Source organism: Hippocampus bargibanti, linkage group LG05, assembly GCF_051943395.1.
Source record: "Hippocampus bargibanti isolate YZ-2025 linkage group LG05, ASM5194339v1, whole genome shotgun sequence".
NCBI classification, from domain to species: domain Eukaryota; kingdom Metazoa; phylum Chordata; class Actinopteri; order Syngnathiformes; family Syngnathidae; genus Hippocampus; species Hippocampus bargibanti.
In genome coordinates this window covers 12899080-12921325 of record NC_142738.1, presented here as the reverse complement: position 1 = coordinate 12921325, position 22246 = coordinate 12899080, and the positions used below count along the sequence as shown (strand labels likewise).

General features: G+C 40.9%; 2 pseudogenes across 1 annotated transcript; one reads left to right on the top strand and one right to left on the bottom strand.

Annotated features, from left to right (window-relative positions):
* The first annotated feature begins 4221 nt into the window (after positions 1-4221).
* On the top strand, positions 4222-5591 carry LOC148897976 (uncharacterized; annotated as a pseudogene). The gene is made up of 3 exons (XR_016114934.1): positions 4222-4440; positions 4771-5456; positions 5586-5591. The product of XR_016114934.1 is annotated as an uncharacterized LOC148897976 (transcript).
* Positions 5592-7905: 2314 nt separating this feature from the next.
* LOC148897975 (uncharacterized) lies at positions 7906-8708 on the bottom strand (annotated as a pseudogene).
* Positions 8709-22246: the final 13538 nt, after the last annotated feature.

The following is a 22246-nucleotide window of genomic DNA, read 5'->3' as shown; positions in this document are numbered from 1 at the left end:
CCCGGACCCGCGTGGGTTTTCTCCGGGTCCTCCGGTTTCCTCCCACACTCCAAAAACATGCATGGCAGGCAGATTGACCACTCCAAATTGTCCCTAGGTGTGAGTGTGAGAGTGACTGTTGTATGTCTTTGTGTGCCCTGCGATTGGCTGGCAACCAATTCAGGGTGTCCCCCGCCTCGTGCCCGAAGACAGCTGAGATAGGCTCCAGCAACCCCCGCGACCCTAATGAGGAATAAGCGGTACGGAAAATGAGATGAGATGAGACTTCTACTGAGTGTATTTTACAAAGATTCCACCGCAGATAGCTATATTTTATGTTTTAAGACTCGCACTGAATATTCAGCAAGTCTTGTTTTTTTAGTTGGTGACGATTCCTGACGTCACGGAAGGAACGCCCCTGACCGAGAAAGGACACACAATGCATTTTACGGTACTTTGTTTTGTCTGATCAGTGTTGATGGCGAAATTAGAAGGAAAACACATAAATAACGCGATGGTGAATCGTTGTGTGTGGCACCGAGACAACTATTTGACATTCGCTGACAAAAATTCCCAGGAGACAAATCAGCCCATTTCCATGGAGCTTTTGTCGCCATCTTCTGCATTTTTTGGGTGCTACATTTCTGTCCAGATGCCTCAAAATGACACAGAATAAATTCTTTAATCGATTGCAAACATGTATGCTTTCCTCTTCAAAACTATTTGAATCATATTCATAACTGGATGAGTAACAAGAAAGCATCTTCTCCGAATCTGAAGCCATTGTTTTGATTCTCGAGCAAGGCAAGACGTCTTGGCGTGACACCATGAACAAGGGGGCGGGACCGTCTGAAACTGGCCACTTCCGGGTTCAATTTGAAGTGGTTTTTAGACACTTTAACTCATTTTTATTGGTGTTTTGCATTTGACTAAAAATATCATCCTGCGTATTTTGGGTATTTTAGATGCTATAAAATGTTTTTCTGATGTCAGTTAGGAAACAAAAATGTGGTGTCGGTTGTCCTTTAAAGCACAATTGCCATGTTAAACTTGCCCCAAGGGCTGTTTTGCTCTGCTTTTGTCTTCACCACTTAAACTTTTATGTGATTCCAAGTTGACATATGAAAGGTAATGTGTGCACTAATTCCCAACCATACCCGCCCACTTAACAAATGTATTTATGTGCACATCAGCGAAATTTTCCCACCACTTTTCCAAACACATGCACCGACTTGGCCCACCCTCTTCTTTTCTTTATCCTCCCTCATCCCTTTTTCTCTTGCAGGTCAAGGCAGATAGTGAAGAGATAAATATCAGTGGCAATAAAAGGCCTGCCTCATGAATAATAAAACAGCAGTAATCTCCTACCAATGATTTATATATCTTTCACCTCTGATGGCTGCACACGCTCAACGCGAGCGCAGGGGGGAGTCTCGCATTGAGCGCTGTTAAATTGAGACGAATGGTGATACACAGTGTGGCAGTGGTTATGGACACACATATACACACTCGCACACACACACACGCACACACGCACATACACACACACACACACACACACGTTTACATAGACGCAGACAACTGCCCACGCGTCGTGTCAAAAAGTAACACAAGAGATTTATTCTGAAAATAGAGAGACACGGACATACTCGCACCATCTGAAAAGATTGGGAAAGGGTGGCAAAGAGGAGCGGGAGTTTACAGGATTTTATTTTGTCAAAAGTCAAACTCACTTTGGCTGATGGAGGACTAGAGGTGGGGATAAATATAGCTGACCAAGGCACATTTTCTTCTGCTGCTTCATGTTCTGTCCAGGACTTGAGATGAGAAGTCACTTTCACTGTCAAAACAGAAAGCTTGTCTTACCTGTAACTACACCCGCATCACATTTACATGTTTGAATTTGATTATCATGTTTGATTTTTTTTTTTTTTTTTTTTTTTTTTTTTTACAAATCTTCTTTCAAGTCTTCTTTCAAGGGGCATTCCTAGAAAGCTGTAATCTATATAAAAATAAATGTGCCCTAACTGTTATAAAATATCACAACATAAATAAAATAATAATATACTAATAAATAAATAAATAAATAAATAAATAAATAATCAAGATAAAATAAATAAATCAGATTTAGCCAAGTCATTCCCACTCTCTGGAACAATAATAATAATAATACATTTAATTTGAAAGCGCTTTTGATCGCACTCAAAGACGCACACAAAAGCTTAAAATGCCAAATTAAATGTCTGCCTGAAGAGAAGCATACATAATTGACTTGCCACTGAACATTCGGCAAGCTGTAAAACCCGTCTCAAAACTGACGTGTACTCTTTGGCATTCGATTCAGCATGATTCCAACTTGATCTTGGTTTCATTCCCTGGTGCTTTCTACTATCTTTGACTGCTTTATTTCCTGTATATGATAGCTGTCCATGTTAAGTGCTTTGTTGCAGCTTCAGCTGTTGTTAAAGTGCTGTATAAATCAATATGTATTGTATTTAGTCAAGTGTGTGTTTGTGGATTCAGTGAAAATAATAGAAAGATGATTATTTGGATTTTTGTAATTATATTGAAACTGTAAAGATGAGTATAGTTCGTAAATTATAAACGCATCCAGCCATTCACCATCCATAAATGGCTTTCTGAAAAAGCAAATGTTGAGTGAATGCAGTGAATCTCCAATGAAGGCGATGACGTCTTTTGAAATGTAACAATGCATGTCAAGCAGGTGTTAAAATGACGAGAATAGGGTTTCAGGTGTGCCGAGATTTCCCAATTATTCTCATTAGATTGTTTTGTTTTCGGTGTGGTACAAATACCCAACATCTATTTTAACTTTTTTTAATCATACTTTTATTTTGAATCTCAACAGCATGAAAAATCTGACCTTCAGATGAGTTCACATGTCGCCCAGTATATGTCGCACATGCTTTAATACACCTTTGTAGTCCTTGTTGACATTTATTCCGGAACCCAAACCATACTCAATTGTGTTCGAAGAGGCCTGAGATGCCCAGTTATTTGAAATAGCATCGACACGTGATGTAATCCTTTTTAATGTCACTTCAATCTGTTCTGTATTTTTTATGAGCATAGAGATGTTTAAGGATTTGTAATCATATGTGAACATAACAATATCGCAGCAAATTAAATACAGCGGAAAGTTAAATATCACTATTATAGTAACATGCCTTTGTAGATAAAACTGCTTTGTAGCTACAAGAGGAATTCTTCCAACTTACTTTAGCCAGCACAGAGTTATCATTGACGTGAAGTTAAAATTGCCAAAGCAATTCTGCAATTAGACTAATGATAGATAGGTACACTGGCATTCCAATACAGGCTTTTTTTTTTTAACTTTGAGACTTTGTATCCATTTTACAATAAAAAAGACCAATATATACTGCAGTTGCCTGAAAATACATCGATAATGCATTTTTAAAATGTTTGATACATAACATCAATTGTATACATTACTTAATTAGGCTCTTTAACTGATTCACTGCCAGACGATGTGCAAAAATGTGTCCACTCCAGTGCCAGTTTTTTTTTGTCATTGCCACTCAAATTCCAGGACCTGCAGAATATTGAGATATAGGACCATGTAAACATTCAATGCAGTGTAGGGCTCTCTTCTTTCATCAGAAAAAAATAGTTAATTCCTAAATTATACAGATCCGTAGTTATATGAGGATGTCATACATATTGGTTTACAGTAAATTCTCGTTATATCGATATTCTCGGGAGTCCGAAAAAATATCGATATAACCGTGACTATCGATATATCCGACCCTGCGCGCATGTAATTTTCTCCTTGCATTCATAGAAATAGTATCGTAATAAGCGGTACTATCGATATAACCGATATCGATATAACGAGACTTTACTGTATATAGCGCTTTAACAACAGCAAATGAACAAATGGAAAAAGGGGAAATGCTGCCCCCTTGTGGAAAAGAAAAAAAAAACATTGCCAGAGGCTATAGCCTGAGGCCATGGCCAGTGCTTTATCGGCACCCAAACATGAAAAAACAAAATCAGAACAAATTTGGAAATGGCACTGTATGTTACGGAGCCCCTAAGGGGACATCGAAGAAGAAAAAAAAAACTTTGCGAGATCTCGCAATACTTTTGCAAGATCTCGCAATACTTTGCATTGTCTCGCAAAACTTTGCATTCCCTCGCAATACTTTGCATTCTCTCGCAAAACTTTGCATTCCCTTGCAATACTTTGCATTCTCTCGCAATACTTTGCATTCTCTCGCAAAGAATGCGAGATCTCGCAATCTTTTTTTTAATGCGCGTTTATGTACTTCCGGGTCAGCTTGGCTCAGGTAGACGCTCGTGCACGCTGCTTCTTGAGAGAAGACAACAACTCGGCGCATCATGGAAGAAGACTTGGAACACTTCTTGGAGTCAAGAAATGTCCCTCACGTGGACATTACACGTATGAAAAGCGACAAGGTGGGCATACAGCTACACAGTCTGATGTAATTAGCAAAACAAGAGCAAAGGACAGTTTTTTTCGAAGTAGCATTGGTAGTAGAAGGTCAATAAAGTGAAAGTGAAGCTAACATTTCTATCTACTCTACCTGTACTGTTAATTGTATTTTAATAATGAGGTTATTAACACAATTTAAAATCGCCGCTACCTAATGTACTATTCTTGTGTAATATTGAATACAAATAACGATGACTGCATTTTCCCATCACTCATGTGAATATGTTAAATTTATTAAAAGTTATAGATAATTAAACACTTCAAGTGTTTATTCTCACAATTTATCTTTGCAGGTTGACATGGCAGTAATTGCTATGACGACTGAGGAGCAAATGGGCAAATATATCACTTCTTATGGTGATCGAATAGCTGTCCTTGCTTTTGTCATCAGAAAATGAACTGCTCCTCCAAAAATTAAGAGGCAAAATAACATAAAGGAAAAAAAGGTGTACTGGGTGAGACTTTGGGAGTACTTCAAAACCATGTTGATGGGATGGCAAGACATAAAAATGTTTCTGCAGAAAAGACTCGAAGGAAGATAGAAATTGGTTGGCTCCATTTTTATGGCAACGATGACCATCAAGTGAGGACAAGCAAAGGTGGAGGAACAAGGCATGCCATCCTGGAAAAAACAGAAACTGTCGCTCAGATTTTGGAGCTGGGAAAAGGACTATTTTTCCCAGATGGAAGCTCAACTAAAGGACCTGTTGAAGACTTTACTTTTGAGGTCTGTGATTTCAAAAGAAACCACATTGCTTGAGATGAAACAATTGGCAGACTCTATGAAAAAACCAAATTGAAACTGTTAAGACTTTACATTGGCACAAAAGAAAATACTCCAATATCTCATTTAGATGAATGCAGTGAAGCTCATTCATCTGTCACCAACATGGTGGAAGAAAGTGCACAATTGATTGAAGGTGGATCTCATCATGACGCAAATGATGGACACTCGTCTGACAGTGACACGGGAGAACAGGTTTGTACCACTTGGTGATATTTTTATATTGGATTAAAGTAAAACAGCAGTGAAGTAGTTTTGCTCTTTAAAAAAAACTGAAAACCTGTGTCCTAGCTATGAATACGTTTGCTCAAAATTGCATTTCAGGGATAATTCACACCAATCTAATAGTGTTTCTGAAGTAGAATCCTAAAATGTATTGTTTGTACAACACCGAATCAAAACATAATGTTTACCATTACATGACTTTCAAATGCTACAGATAATTATTTTGTGAGTTTTAATTATATTTGTTGCAGACAAGGCAAGCAAGGTTCAAAAAGCAAAGACGAATGACTGAGACTGGAACAGTAGAAGGGGCAGGAGAAGCCCAACCGTCTCATTCAACTCCAGCAGCAAATAATGACATTGGCAAAGGGCAGGACACCAACACAAATAAACAGGATGCCATTTGGATTGACCTCCCAAATTCCATAGATTTCTCTGATGGTTGCTGAGAAATCATTGACCTGGACAGACCAGTTCCCGATGCCCAGCCTCAAACGGAGCTGGGGTGCATCTCTCATGAGGTCTGTGAAGAAGAAGATACCGTGGTATAGGATTCAGATGACAGCCTTGGAAGAGATCAGGATGATAATATATAGGATTTTTTTATATAATAAGTGACATAGAAAATGGAATGAATGGATAATAACCATGAAATCAATTGCAGACACAAATGGAAAATACAAATGTAGACTGCCCTACGCAAGGTTGACCATGACAGATGTTTTGACATCTCAAAGTACACATCATGAAATGCTTCTTAACTCTCTTGTCTGCACACACACAAGTTTAGGAGCATTTCATTATTAAGGAAATTATCTCCTGTAGAACACGCTGCACTAGTCTCATCAAAAAAATGGAGGCACTATACAGTTCTATTTGGGTTACTTTTTAGAGAGTTAATGGCTTGAGGGAAGAAGCTGTTTAAATGCCTGCTGGATTTGGTGCGCATATACAGACAGATTTAGGACGAGTTGCACAGTCATAGCAGCTCTTATGAGCAAGAAAATATAGAATGAGACTGCTTTTCTCTCCCTGCTCCCTCCTTTCTGCCTTACACTCGTCACTCTCTCATCATGTTTACCAGTCTGCCCATCCCCACTTTTCCTTCATCTTTGTTTACCTTGAGCATTTTACCTTCACCCTATGTCCCCACACACACAGACCACTATCTTCTTTCCACTAGCTGATTTTTTTTACCTTCTTTTGTGTCCCATCAACACACTCTCAAATATAAAATACATACAGTAAAGTCTCGTTATATCGATATTCAAGGGAGTCCGAAAAAATATCGATATAACCGGGACTATTGATATATCCGATCCTGCGCCGAACTGCATTAAACAAAAGCCGCCAAAAGAGGGCAGCCAAGCGCCATATAAGAAACGGAGCTGGCCATTAGCTCCCTTTTTTTTGGGTGAGATGTTCCCCCAATGTTGCCTCAAAATGGCACATATAATTCTTTAATGATTGTAAACATGTATGCTTTAATCTTCAGAACTACAGTGTATTTGAAACATATTCATAACTGGATGTGTAACAAGAAAGCATATTATCCGAATCTGAAGCCATTGTTTGGATTCACAAGCAATGCAAGACGTCTTGGCGTGAAGTCATTTTTATTTGCATTTGAATAAAAAGTGACATCGGCTGTCCTTTAATACACAGTATGGAATGTTAATAATTTTCTAAATCATCGCGCTTCAGCAGACAAAACAAGAAACATTGTTGCAAAAAACGATTGCATTCATATACAGTACAGTGGGCATGTACATAACACAACAGGGAAACTGCAACGCTTACATCTTACTGTATTATGTATACAATTTAAAAAAAGTCATCAATCTTCTTCTGCTTCCCATTTTTACCTTTTAACACAAACACTTCAATCTCGTCTGCTACACGCGAGCTAGCGTCTGAAAATGAAAATGGCTCTGCTACACGGGTGCTGGGCACGTAACCAAGTCACCTGACCAAGTCGACCAATGGCGCGACTGATGGCGTGACACATAACCAAGACACGTGACCAAGTTGACCAATGGCGCGGCCGATGGCGTGTCACGTGACAAAGTCACACGGCTAAGTCGACCAATAGCGCGACCGATGGCGGCTCATGTGACCAAGTCGACCAATGGCGCGACCGATGGCGGCCCACATAACAAGACAGGTGACCAATGGCGCGACGGATATATCGATATAAACAACAAAAATGGCCGGCGGGGGATGAAAAGGAGCACCGTAATAACCGGATTATCGTAATAACCGGGTAGCGTACTAAACGGTACTAATTATACATAAAAAGACTAGAAATGTGCAAGGGAAATGAAAATAATATCGTAATAAGCGGTACTATCGATATAACCGATATCGATATAACGAGACTTTACTGTATTTCATAAATGGAGCTACAGAATGTATGATCTCACCTGAATAAGTCCCATGCAACAAAATTGCAGGATGCTTTTGTCCAGAAATCCACCATCGAAGAAGCCATTGTCTCTGAGGTATTTGAAGAGTGATAACCAGAATTCCATGCATTGACTGCGAAGAACCCCCCGCCACCAATATTAAATTCTTTGATGCTGGCTCCATCCAAGTAACTGTCAAGGGTACTGCCTGGCGGTATGGTAAACACTGGAAGCCTTTAACATGTCCATTTTCAGTCCCAAAATCAGCTCAAACGATTCGAGGACAACCTCCCAAACGGTGCACGACTTCTATGTAGTAACCTCCAATTAACTTCGGGTCACTACTTGTTGTGTAGGCATTGAGCCACATCATTTTCCTTGAAAAGCCATCAATGGCCCCATTGATGCAAATTCCAAACGGTTTCAGTTTGTCATATGAATCCAGATGCCAAATAAAATTCGGCCCTTTCGAGTAGTTTCGTCGTCTCAGACGTCTTGCTTGCCTTAACGACACTCCTTTCGGATCCAAGTCTTTGAGGACCAGACGAACATCCTCTTTCCTGACAAGAAGCCCATGTTCTCTGCCGTGTAGTTGTCCGGAATGCTGCAACTGGTTGTGAATAAAGTCAACCAAGACGACCAGGTCATCGAACGTTTTTCGCCGAAATAGTCCACTTTTTTTCACCGCTCGCTTCAAATGTCTTTCACTTATTAGCAAACCGTGTTTAATCCCAAGAACAGATTTTATATCTTTGTATTTCAAGCCAATTTTAAAGTAAAACTCGATTAAACGAACGAAAGGTTGAAGAGGCTCCATGTTTGTTGTTTTCAGTTACACAGCCGATGAACCGGAAGTACATGAACGTGCATTTTTTTTAAAGATTGCGAGATCTCGCATTCTTTGCGAGAGAATGCAAAGTTTTGCGAGAGAATGCAAAGTATTGCGAGGGAATGAAAAGTATTGCGAGGGAATGCAAAGTTTTGCGAGAGAATGCAAAGTATTGCGAGATCTCGCAAAGTTTTCTTTTTTTTTTTTCGATGTCCCCTTAGGGGCTCCGTAGTATGTCATATTTTCATTTTGAATGAGTTCATGTGTTTGCATTGAGCTGGGAAGAAAATGACGACTACTTTTCATGCTCACCCACCACTGGCCTTCATTTTCACTTTTCATTCCTCACCCCCGTTCCTCCCTCCTCCTCCTACTCTCCCCTCGCCCACTCTTCACTAGTTCACACTATTATCAAGCAACAAAACACAAGGAAATCTGCTGTTTTTCAGCTCCTCTTCATCCACCTGGCAACATATCTTTATTCCTCCTCTTGGCTGCCTGACACTTCTGTCCCATCTTCTTCCTCAGCTAAACATAAATGCCTTTTTCATCCTCTTCATTTTCACTCTTCATCTCCTCTCCAACAAATCGTTCCTCTTTCCTTCCTCCCTCCCTTTTCCTCTTTTTACCTCCCTCCCACTGTGTGATCTGTTGCAGACATGCCTGTTTAGTGCTACAACCTATTTAGGGTCCTGCTGCCATAGCTGCAAAGTAATTGGAAGTGGAGTCACAGCCAGCACAGACAACATGGATAGTGTGTGTGTGTGTGTGTGTGCGTGTGCGTCTGCGTCTGCGTGTGTGTTTGTGTGTGTGTGTGTGTGTGTGTGTGACCAGTGAGCGACTGGTGGGACGTGCCAGTGTTTTTGTGCGGGGAACGAGACAAAAATTAAAAAGAAAGAATCAGAATACTTAAGAGGAAAATGACACGCAACAGTCACAATTGAGTGACTGATTTCATCAGTGTTAGCTTTCACTTTTACTTCACTTCAATCCTGGTAGGAAGAGTGTTCGATATGAAATCCACCCCATATCAATTATTAAAAGAAGACAGTTTGAGGAATCTAAGTCATTTTAGTGGAATATATTGTATCAGTAATTTTAAAAAACATGTTCTGTCAGATTTGATGCATGTGAAGGCTGCTAAAATGAAATCTAAGTGCTAGCAAAATGAGTAACAAAAAAACAAATGGAAAGTTTTTTGGGAAGGGGCAAAGGCCCACAAGGGGAGACAGAAGAGCCGCCTCAACTTCCAAGAAAAAGGCTACATTCAATAAGACAATATCATTAGTCATATTTAAGATATGAATTTATCAAAATGAACGTCTACTTTTTCTATTTCTTTGTTTCCTTTCATCCTCCTTTCATAACTGCCGCTGTGAAATGTAAAGTTCTCCACTGCGAGACTAATAAAGGTAAATTCAATCAAATCCAATGAGGGATTCCCACGCACCCTGTCAACTCTGGATAATATCGGCAATGGTGTTTCATAATTTTAATGCACTTTTAAATTTGCATTGTATCTTATTTGAAGGCACACTCAAATTTACTTTAGCAACCAGAGAGCGTTGCGGCCATGTAGGACATTCCTCGTGTCATGATTTATGTTTATTATTATGTTGAGAAAATACTACAGTTTTCATTAGGTTCATATCATATTATTTGGTCCTATTTATCCAGTCTTTAAAAAGGAAAATATTGTCTGATGTTAAACTGATCTGTGTGATAAAAAAAAGTTTGGGACCGCTGGCCTAAGTTCTCAGTTCTCAATTCTCAGTCAAAAGCCAAGGAGTTAAAATGTTTTTGAATTCCCATTTAAGATGGGAATAAGATAAAACCTCTACACAAGAAGCTATTTTTTTGTAAGTACTGGAAGCCCAAAGCTCACTCAGAACTGTGAGGCAGACATGCAAACGATTACTCTCCTGAACGGTCCACTTCGGGCAAATACAATACAATACAATACAGTGAAACCTCATTTATCGTGGGAGATACGTTCCAAAAATAGCATGCGATAGGTGAAATCCGCAAAGTTCAATGTAGTCAGCTTTTTTTTCCTTTTACACAATGCAAAACGGTACATACTGCAGAATGAAACAAAAAGTAAAACCTCTTTTTTAATTGTTTAAACGGTGTTGGAAAACAATATTTTGTTGCTGCGCCTATTCGTCCTGACTGAAGAATATTGTTATCGGTACTTGTAGACACTCTCTTTTTTTTTAGCAAGAAGATTTTTATAAACCGACATGGCCCGATTTCTAGAAGCAGAATGCTCCATGAGCTGTTTAAAGCCAGTGTGTTTGATTTTATTCTGCTTTGTTTGCAGTGTTGTTTCTTTTACTTTGTTTGCTTGCACATTTGCATGCCATTGATAAAAAAAACGTTTTTTGCCCCCTAAAAAAAATCTGCGATGCACTGAAGCCGCGATAAGTGAACCGCGAAGTAGCGAAGGATCACTGTATACTGTATTTACATCATAAGCTGCCTCAAATACATGTCCACCACCCAACAGCCATTCACAGCTGCTAATCATGTGTTTGAATGCATTCCCATATACAGTACACCAACGATGGCATCGCTCATGATTTTCAATATCACATAATAGTTTCAGATTACAAGGCATAAACTACAAAGTCCTGCCTTTTTTCCAACTCTGATTTGAAGTCCACAAATTTCTATGGTGACAGCAGTATCACCTTACGTACTCTTTATAGCAAAACATAATCACGACTGCCTTTGCTTTCGTCTGTGACATTGTTATGACACAGAAGTATCCCCAACCACCTCGACTTTTCAAATCCAGCACATGCTGATGATGACGCATGGACAAATAAAATGGATGCTGGACTGCCATAGTACTTCCACATCGGATACAAGCTACAAAGTGATGAAAAGACTTTTAGCTCTTGTTAACCAAAAAGCAACATGTCACAAGTCATTTGCTGGTGAATAATCGGGCAGGAAAACAGAGACCTAAAATGTTTTGAGTGCACGGGGAAGACACATAAAACGCAATGAACCAAAGATGAAGTAAATCTGCTTGCCTCACAACACTTATACACACACACACACACACACACACACACACACACACACACACACACACACACACACACACACACACACACACACACACACACACACACACACACACACACACACACACACACAACAGAGCGCTTAAAGGGGAGGCGTCACCTCACGAGACAAAATATTTTCTTCTAAGATTAATCTTTATTTACCAGAAATGTTAGTCCGCTACATTAAACATAAGAAGTGAATTCATCACTGAATGTATGTGAAATTCTCAGTTTGTGAAACTTCTTATTTATAATAGATAGTTTCAAGTGATTTCAAGCAGAAAAAAAACACATTCTAATCTAGCCATGCATACTCTCCATCTTTCCTTCAGTGTTTTGTAAAATAACTTTTTTTCCCTATCATCTTGCCCCCTCCTTCCTCATCCCCACTCGCTAATGTCTCCATCTCTCACCCCTTATTCAGCACAGTAGGGAAGAGCTACATTTGGAGCTCATTAAGTAAAGACCGACTACAGAGCGCATGTGTATGTGGAGGGGGTTGGAGCTGTCTGTTTTTTTAATATTTTTTTTTATTACATTGAAACTATGACGTAGTTCAAAACCCCTGCTTTTGAAAATGTATTCAAACTTAAATCTAGAGCAAGCATGGCTAAAAACAAGTACCGTATTTTCACGACCATAAGGCGCATATAAACGTCTCAGATGTTTTTCAAAATGTGCGGTGCGCCCTGTAGTGCGGACGATTTAGAGACCACCATGAGGAGGACGTGGTAGAGAAAACGAGGGGGGATGTGTGGGCGTGGTTTGTGTATAAACGAACAGGTATGTGCTTTGTGTAGAACATTGCTGTTTTAACAACCCTGAAAATGGCAAAGAGACATGGTTATGAAGCTCAGTTTAAACAGAAGCCTATCAGCTACGCCGAGGAACATGGGAATCGAGCCGCCGTGACATAATACGCGGACATAAGGCAAGGTCCGGAGTTGGAGGAAAGATTCGAGCAATGGATCGGCGAGCAAAGAGCGAGCGGAAGGAGCGTTTCGACTGTCACCATCCCACTCAGAGCAGTAACGCTAGCGGAGGAAATGAAAATTGAATATTTCCAAGGAGGTCCGTCTTGGTGCTGGCGTTTTATAAAACTGTGCCATTTTTCCATCCGGACCAGGACTACTGTAGCGCAGCAATGGCCGACGAAAAGCTGGCGAAAAGGCTTCGTTTCCTGTTGTGCTTACCTGCCATGCTAACGGAGAGAAACTCCTGCCGATTGTGATTTTTTAAAAGAAAGACTTTGCCTAAAGAGACATTTCCAGCAGGCGTCATTATTAAGGCAAACGAAAAGGGCTGGGTGTTACGCCACAGTTTGCCAATGGATTGTGGATGCTAGCACGGTGGTTCGAGCTTTCGGAAAAGTCGGTACCGGTAATGTGCTCTTTTTTTACCATGCCGACGCCTATTGAGTGATGATTACAAAATGTAATTACTTTGTAATTAATAAATAAAGCACTACCAAACTCAGTTTTGCTCCCGATCTGTTTTTTTTTAAATACGCACACTTGTAGGCATGTGTGTTGTTGTGGGGCGGACGTACGTATGGCAGTAGAGAATATGTACCGGTATATAAAACTTGCGCCCTATCAGCCGGTGCGCTCAATGTGTATATTAAATACAGAAATGGCACACATAAATGAGACTGCGCCTTTTCATAAATGAGACTGCACCCTTTGGTCGTGAAAATACGGTACTGTAATTTCTGGACTTGTGTCACAAGCTTTCAACCCTGCGTCTTATGCAACGAAACGGCTAATTTATGCATTTTTTCTAACGGCCGCCAGTGGCACTCGAGCACTATATGTAAGAGTGAGACATGGCGAATATATGTGCCGAGGAAGACGCAAGTGTAATGTCACTTCGCGTGCGAATCGTGCATTTAAAGTGACCCTCTGAGTTGAATGGGAGGCTTGGATGACCAGTGGCGAGAAATTGTTTCCCAAAACTGGTCGTATGTGAAGAGCAATTTTTGCACAAGTCTGCCAGTGGATCCTGACAGTGTGGAGCAGTGTAAAAAATCGAAAATCTTCAACGGGTTTCGAAAAGCCGGTCTGCTGCGTGACGGAGAGGATAGCACAAGCTCGGGAGTGACTTTACCTCAGGATGAAAGTGACACTTAAAGGACAACTGACGGCTCCGGAAAAGTTGTGTCCATAATTTTTAAAATCGCTTCAAATGACTTCTACTGAGCGTATTTTTACAAAAATTCCATCGCATATAGCTATATTTTACGTTTTAAGACTCGCGCTGAATATTCCGAAAGTCTTGTTTTTGAGTTGGTGACGAGTCCTCACGTCACGGAAGGAACGCCCCTGACTGAGAAAGGACACATTGCAGCAGGCCTTTCATCGTGTCGATGCATTTTGCGGTACTTTGTTTGGTCTGAAAACTTCGTGTTGATCCGCGTTGCTGGCGAAATTAGAAGGAAAACACATAAATAACGCGATGGTGAATCGTAGTGTGTTGCATCGAACATTGTCAGGAAAAAAATCATCCCGTTTCCACGGGCTTTGTCGCCATCTTCTGCCATCTTCTGCCTCCTTTGTGTGTGGTATCTGGGGGTGCTATTTCCCCCCCAGATACCTCAAAAAGACACGGAATAATTACTTAATCGATTGCAAACATGTATGCTTTCCTCTTCAGAACTATTTGAATCATGTTCATAACTGGATGAGTAAGAAGAAAGCATATTCTCCGAATCTGAAGCCATTGTTTTGATTCTCGAGCAAGGCGAGACATCTTGGCATGACACCACGAACAAGGGTGCGGGACATTCTGAAACTGGCCACGTCCGGTTTCAAATTGAAGTAGTTTTTAGACACGCAAAGTTATTTTTATTGGTGTTTTGCAGTTGACTAAAATATCATCCTGCGTGTTTTGGGTACTTTAGACGCTATAAAACGTTTTTCTGATGTCAGCTAGGAAACAAAAAAGTGATGTCGGTTGTCCTTTAATGTGACAACGAAAGAGGGAAAGAGCGTGTGTGGCGAGGCATATCTGACGCTATTCCAATCCGACACCCAGGAGAAAGACTTCCATGGTTTCAGTTCACAAGAGGAAGATCGGGACGGCTCTCAGTGACTTGCTATGTTTTTGTAACCAGCCCTGTTAGTGAGTGCTAACGTATTGCTTCCGTGTCTCAGTGACTCGGTATGTTTTTGTACCCAGACCTGTTAGCGAGTGCTAACGTGTTGCTGTTGTGTCACTGCCGTGTCTCAGTGACTTTTAGCTGCATGTTTTTTTAACCAGCCCTGTTAGTGCTGTGTTACTACCGTAATGCTTACTGTGTTGCTGCCACGTTACAGGCATTGTTTTGAAAGAAAAGTTAAGGTACGTATATTATTAAATCTTTGAAAACATTTTCTGTGTACCGTTTTTCTTTATAAACATGTGGCTTCGAGACAGGTGCAGTTTATAATCAGATGTGCTCTGTCTTCCGGAAATTACGGTACAGCGATACCTTGGCTTACGAACTCAATTGGTTCCCAGACAGAGTGTGTAAAGTGAAAAGTGTGTATCCCAAAAATTATTTTCCTATAGGAAACCATTAAAATAATCCGTTCACAGGTGCCCATAAAACATAATTTTCTAAGCCTTAAAACTACACAAAATGTACCGTATTTTATGTATAATAAATGTGCCAAGGATATTATATTAAAGAAATAAACTGTACTGTAAAATAAAGTCATTTTATTTACCTTTGTGATGGTCGTTGATGTCTTGATGGACTGGAGTGGCTGGTTTCCTCAGTATTAAACACTTGATGAGGAACATAACCTTTTTCACATTCTTGAGGAATGATCCCTTGTAAGTACTTTCTCTATCATAATTTTATCTAGTTCCTCATCAATTGTGTTCTGTTTAGCTGGGTTGATAGCTTTTTGCATCAAGTGTACAGATGGCTCTGCGGGTTGTTTGTGGAGCCTGATTGATGGGATATTTTAACCTTGCAGTCTACACTGCCTTTGAACTATCAAAGTTGAAACTCACTGTCATCTACCTGTCTCTTTAATGTTCGAACCACCTCCCCTCACTGCTGCGTTCTTGACCAATCATGTGGCTTTAACCGAAGACTGGGGGTGGGAAATAGAGGATAAAATCAGTCGGCTGCCATTTTGTTGTTTGAAGAACGGGCTCGTTCGCGAACGACACATCGCTCACTCATTGAGGCAGCTCCGTGTGTATCCCGAAATAAGTTTGTATGCCAAGGTAAAATTTTCATAAATTTAACGTTCGTAAACGGGAATGTTCATAAGCCAAGGGGTTCGTAAACCGAGGTATCACTGTACTTGTAATGATAAATAACACAATTTTTATGTTGGCATTGAAAGTTTGCAAACTTTACATTTACTTACACCGGTTCCAAAGATATTTTTTGGTGTGTAATTGACAAAAGTTTCACTCAAAGGTTTACCATGAGGGTTCGTAGCCGTACGTAACGGGCCCAGTATTACATCACCACGACAGCAGGTCAGTAAAATACTTTGGTATGTAAAACTCAAGGCAAATTTTGCGAGAATGGTGTCTTGGAAAGGATTTTGTTGTCTTCCTATTTTCAGCGTGTCATGTACAGAGTGCAAAAAATAGTCAAACGCTCCAGTCCTGTGTGAGGAAATGCTGACGCACTTATGCTTTAATGGTTGGAGGCATTCACAATAACTGGGGTGCAGTTGGGAACAGCTTTAATGTAGGTGTTTATGCGATGTACTTGAAAACAAGATCTCCCCGACCATCTCTTCTCATCTATAATCGGGTTTACTTTTGCGTTAAATAACAATTTTAGACAAATGTGGCAACCAAAACTACATGTGGCCCGATCTAATTGTCCGACAACAACAGTGGGACAAACGACTCTGTGCCATCATCTTGTTTTGCTAAAAACAACACTAATCGGGACTAAAACAGAGTATGATATGCATAAAAAGCAAAATGGTATAAGAATAATAGATTTTTAAAAATATATTTGCGAGCATATGAATTCATATACTGTCAACAGCAGGAGGTCAATAATAGCTCCCTGCAAGGGCATATTTTAGAGGAACTGTGTGTTTGCTATCGCCACCATCAGACCTGGTGGCTCCGAGCTTTGTTTAAACTTCCTTTATTTTTTTTCTCTGCACCCTTCTGTCTTTGATCTGCTGCCGTCTCCCTTCTTTCTTCTCACCCCCCGCGGCGCTGGGCTCCCCTTATTACATTCTGTTTGTTTAACAATCCCCCCGCCTCTCCTCACCTCTACTTCTTTTTCTCCATTTTTGTTTTTTTTTCCATTCTCTCTATCATCCTATTGTCCTTACTTCTGCTGCCGTCATGCTCTGCTCTATCACGTTTTATGTTTTGGAAGTCAGAAAAAATGTACTTGAGGCTAAACTAACACAGAGAATGTTAAATCAGTGTTGTGGGGTTGCCATGCCTTAGGTCAGGGGTGTCAAAGTCATTTTTTGCAGCGGGCCACAATCTTATGGTTTCCTCTCGAGGGCCATTATGAATTTGGGAAAGTCATTAGAATTTTTATTCCCCTCCACATATTACATATAGAGCGCATAACAAATTAATTAATAACTAGTTTTCAAATCTGAAGTCAAGAATAATGACTGTTGTTATGATTTACATCCAAAAATATGAAATTTAGGTGAGGATTTTAGCAAGCACCATGGAATTTCACACGTTTGATTTGTTTTCGCGGGCCCAAAAAAAATGATGTGGCGGGCCGGATTTGGCCCCCGGGCCTTGACTTTGACACCTGTGCCTTAGGTGAATACATACAAGGAATATGGCGCTCGGTTTGAGTCAGACGAGAAAACAAAACAGGATATCTCATGGATTCGCTCCTGCTGTACCTCACCCTCGCCGTCTTCTCTCCTTTAAGCGGGAGAGCAGGTGCCAAAGCAGGGATGTGCTTTACTTGTGTTTGAGATGGATGAGAGGGGAGTTCGACCTACCCCTGTGTGGTTTTTGAGGGTGCTTGTATGAGTACATGTGTGTGTGTGCTTTGAAGAGGCGGCAGCAACAAATAATTGGAGAGACACACCTGGACACTGGTCACCTCTCAACCTAACCCCATCTGCCCGTCAAACAGCTCCATTCACTTGTGTGTGTGTGTGTGTGTGTGTGTGTGTGTGTGTGTGTGTGTGTGTGTGTGTGTGTGCGCGCGTGCGCGCACGTGCCTTTGTACACATTTCACTGAAATTGTATTGGCAATTTGGACGCTCCCAGTTTGATGACAGTTGACGAATGATGGGAAGAAGAAGACCAGATGGATTGAGCACCTATTGAAGTGCATTTTCATTGCTGTAATCATCACAAATCGGGTTATCGACAGACCTCTCAATCCGTCACTAACAGACATTTGGTGTATTCATGTCTGACAGTGACACACCCTGCCTGTCTTGTTTGTTTGGGTGAGTTCTTAAGAGGAATATGTCGCCTATACATGTGTGAAAGTGAGTACTTTGTTTTCAATAAATAAAAAAGTATTTTCAATAATCAGTGAGGATGATGATGGCTGGCTGTAATTGGCCAAGAAATGATGATGATGTACTGTCGTTCTGACGGACAGACTGGCGGACCGGAGAAATTCACCAGTGGAAACAATAATGGAAGTACAGTGATACCTCAGTTTACGAACTTAATTGGTTCGAAAAAAGTGTGTGTAACGCGAAACGTTCATCTGCCAAACATTCATTTCCCATAAGAAATCATTAAAAATTACAATAATCCGTTCTCAGGTCTCCATAAAACATAATTTTCTACGACACATACCTTAAAACTTCACAAATATACCTTATTTTATGTGTATGTGCTATTGTATTTCAATTTAAAAAATAAACTATTCTATAATAAAGTCGTTTTATTTACCTATGTGATGGTAGTTGTCAATGGATGGTGCAATGGTCGACTTAACGTAATGGTACTGGGACAGCTAAGTCACACAAATGCACACCTCGTTCATGTTTTTCGATGATCTCCTTCTTCTGATCAACCATAATTTTCTTTTGTGTCCTCTTCATCTTAATACTAGCCTGTGGTGGGCTGTTTTTTGGTCCCATAAGAGCAAAAGTACTCCACTCGATAGCAAACCACATCTGCACTCAAAGGGGGTGTGGAAAACTAGTCCGGCAGCCACCGTGACGCTGTTCAACCGTGTGGTTTTGTGTAAGCTGAGGTATCACTATGGTTGAAATAACATAGTAGACTGAGAGACTGGATTTATGGATTGAGGGACCCTAGAAATACCGAACTCCGGTGATCCTTTAGGTGACTTTGGTATTGAATGAATGTGTCACATGAGTAACCCAAATCCCAATAATTCCATGCAGGTACCCACATTGTGCTATGTGGGTGTCCCCACACTCCAGATGTCCCCATATGGCAGGTCGTACCATAAAGCTGTGTCTGTGTCCCCATAATGTGTGACTGTGATTTTTAATGATGCCTTTGTTTTTGCTTAGCAGTATGGGGTATACCAAACCTCTGACATAATGTCGGCTACGATCCGCTCCGGCCCACCTGTGACCCTCATGAGAGAAAAAAAATCAAAATTAGATATGGTTTGTTCTCCATCTTACTTGGGACGCTGCTAATGTGTCAGCTAATCCATCCACATGACCTCTTCACACATTTCTGCTTAATTTCTTGTAAGATCAATAAACTTGACTTGGAAGTTACCCTTACAATACTGTCTTCACAATGCTGCTAGGACTTTTTATGGTTACTGTGCTTGTGTCTTGATCCCCCAGTGGGGGCCCCTAGCTTCAACCTTATTACCCTGCAACCTTCGCCGGACTTCTAATGAAACACTTCTGTGGGTCAATTTGCTCCATAATCCCTCATGAAGTCTAAATTATTTCTTATCCCTTCGGCATCCACACCTGTCTCTTCGACAAAGAATCAACTTTAATTAGCCCATGTTTTATTGTTGAAAAGAAAAAGTCAAAGGACTCCATATTAATTCTTGTCTTGCATTTATTCACCTTATTGGTTTCATCTTTGAACTGTCAGTAATGCCTCTCTCCCCTCATGAAGTCATAAAATGACACAGTATGTTTGTCTCTGCTTGACTGCTGCAATAAGATAATCATACATGCAGTTACAGAGGACACGCGCAATCAAAGGTCTTTTGCTGTCATCCAAATCAGTATTAACTGTCAAAGATTCAAACCTGATCAAATGCAGGATAAAAAAATTCCAAAAAGTATTTCCACTTGGCAGTTCCTATGAAGCTTTGTTTGACATGATCATTGCAGGATGTTACAAATCCAGACAATTTGTCAAATACATATATTATTTATTATTTTAAAAACACAATGTCAGGAGCCTTGTTTGAAAGTGCACAGAACCTTACAGAATAAATCCATCCACACATCTGTCTGTGTAAGCTGTCAGTCGTGCAGGAGTGGTCCATCGATGAGAAGGTTTCTTCAGCCGTCATCTGTACAAATTTGAAGGTTTCGGACGTTTCGCCTCCTATCCAAGGGGCTTCGTCAGCGAACTAAAGTCTGACTGGTCGTATCGGCCCTATTTATATATCCCTAATGTCCAGACATGGCGGCGCCGGACACAGCAATGATAGGTCCCTACTCTCAGGTTGGGGGGAGCAGAGGACCACTCCCTGTGGCCCCATTGATTGTCCCTACATTCCCAACTAACGACTGGCCTATTTGCCCCACTCCCACCGGTATAACCTCATCAGCATTACGAATGTTGCCTAACCTGTTTTGCCTAAGCAGGCTATTGTATGAACGATCCAAATTGAACCTCACCCCACCAGACCAGTTTAATGAAGGATTTTGTTGTTTTATAAGAATCGCTTCTTTTACCCCCCTTTCAAACCATCTATGTTCTTTCGCGAAGATTTTAACCTCATTGTCGTCAAATGAGTGGTTGCTAGCTTTTAGGTGCAAATGTACTGCCGATTGAGGCCCACTTGTATTATCCCTGCGATGTTGATAAAGTCTTTTTTTTTTAGAATTTGTTGAGTCTCCCCAATGTCCTGCTCTTTAGAATTTTCATTCTTACAATGTATTGAATAAACTACATTACTTTGTTTTTCATTTGGTAGCCTATCTTTTGGATGCACTAATTTTTGCCTTAACGTGCCACCGCATTGCTGCCAGCTCCTCTGTAATCCTGAAGTCCGGCGTTATCCCGCGGACAAATACGAGTAGCTGGGCTGTGTCGCGGACATCACAACTCTCGTCCAGAGCCAAGGAGAAAAAGTCAAAACTTGGCACTTCACGTTGCAGCTGTAGCTCCAGATTCCCCGCAATGTCCCCGACCCTTCTCTTCACGGTTCGCCTGGACAGCGGGACTTGCTCAAATGCCGCTTTTTTTTCAGGGCATATTAGTGCTGCCGAGTCTACCAAGCACTCTTTCACGAACTCCCCCTCTGAGAATGGCTTGCTGTTTTTGGCTATTTTCTGGGATATCACAAAGCTGGTCTTGGTTGCTGCATCCCTGGATGCATGAAGCCTGGTAAAAAAAGCCTTGCTGCGTTTGCAGTTTAGCTAGCAAAGCTTCCGATGCCTGCGGTCTTTCAGCATCAGTTAGGTTTTTATATTTCTCTGCATGTTTCGTCTGGTAATGCCGACTCAAGTTGTAGTCCTTCAACACTTCAGTAAATAAATACTTCGCTGTCCAATTTTTGTTGAAAATTATACATTCGGCATCTACCTTTCTTTTTTTAGCCTGAGCGGACATTTTTGAGGGCGAAAGTCGTCTTCTTGTGATTCAATCGCGCGCATGTCTTGATATACGCATTACGTCATTATGTGCGTGAATTGAAAAAAACAATTTCAGAATAAAAGCAGTGCAGCTTTAGCCCATGAATGAGGTGAAATTATAAAGTATGTTTATTTTGAAATTTCCAATTAACCTTACACTCGCGGTCACAGTCAACCAAAGCTATGTGGCCTGGGCCATACAATGCCCAGGTCTGTCATACGGGCCAGTCAGTGCCACCTGGAGGGCCGGATGTGGCCCGCGGGCCGTGCAATGCCCAGGTCTGCCGTAGATACATTAACTTGCGTCTTCCTCGGCACATATATTCATCATGTCTCACTCTTACCTTTAGTGCTCGAGCGCTCCATGGCAGCCGTTAGAATAAATACATAAATTGGCCGCATTGTTGCATAATAAACCGCAGGGTTGAAAGCTTGTGACAAAAGTCGCGGCTTATAGTCCGGAAATTATGGTAATAAACAAACAATTGATTCTCCATAGCTTATTGGACATTCCTCACACATGATATATTTGGCATGAGTTTAGCTTGTTTGTCCGCATGGTGGCAATGATGACTGGCTTAGCAGCAACTTCACAACATGTTTAGTCGCACTAGAAAGCTAGCAGCGCCTCAATGCTAGCTAGTTGGTGCGGCGTAAGTCGGCCCGAGTTCGCTTTGACTTCCGACAACCAGCGCGTTGTTATGTAAGCGCGTTTTGGTAA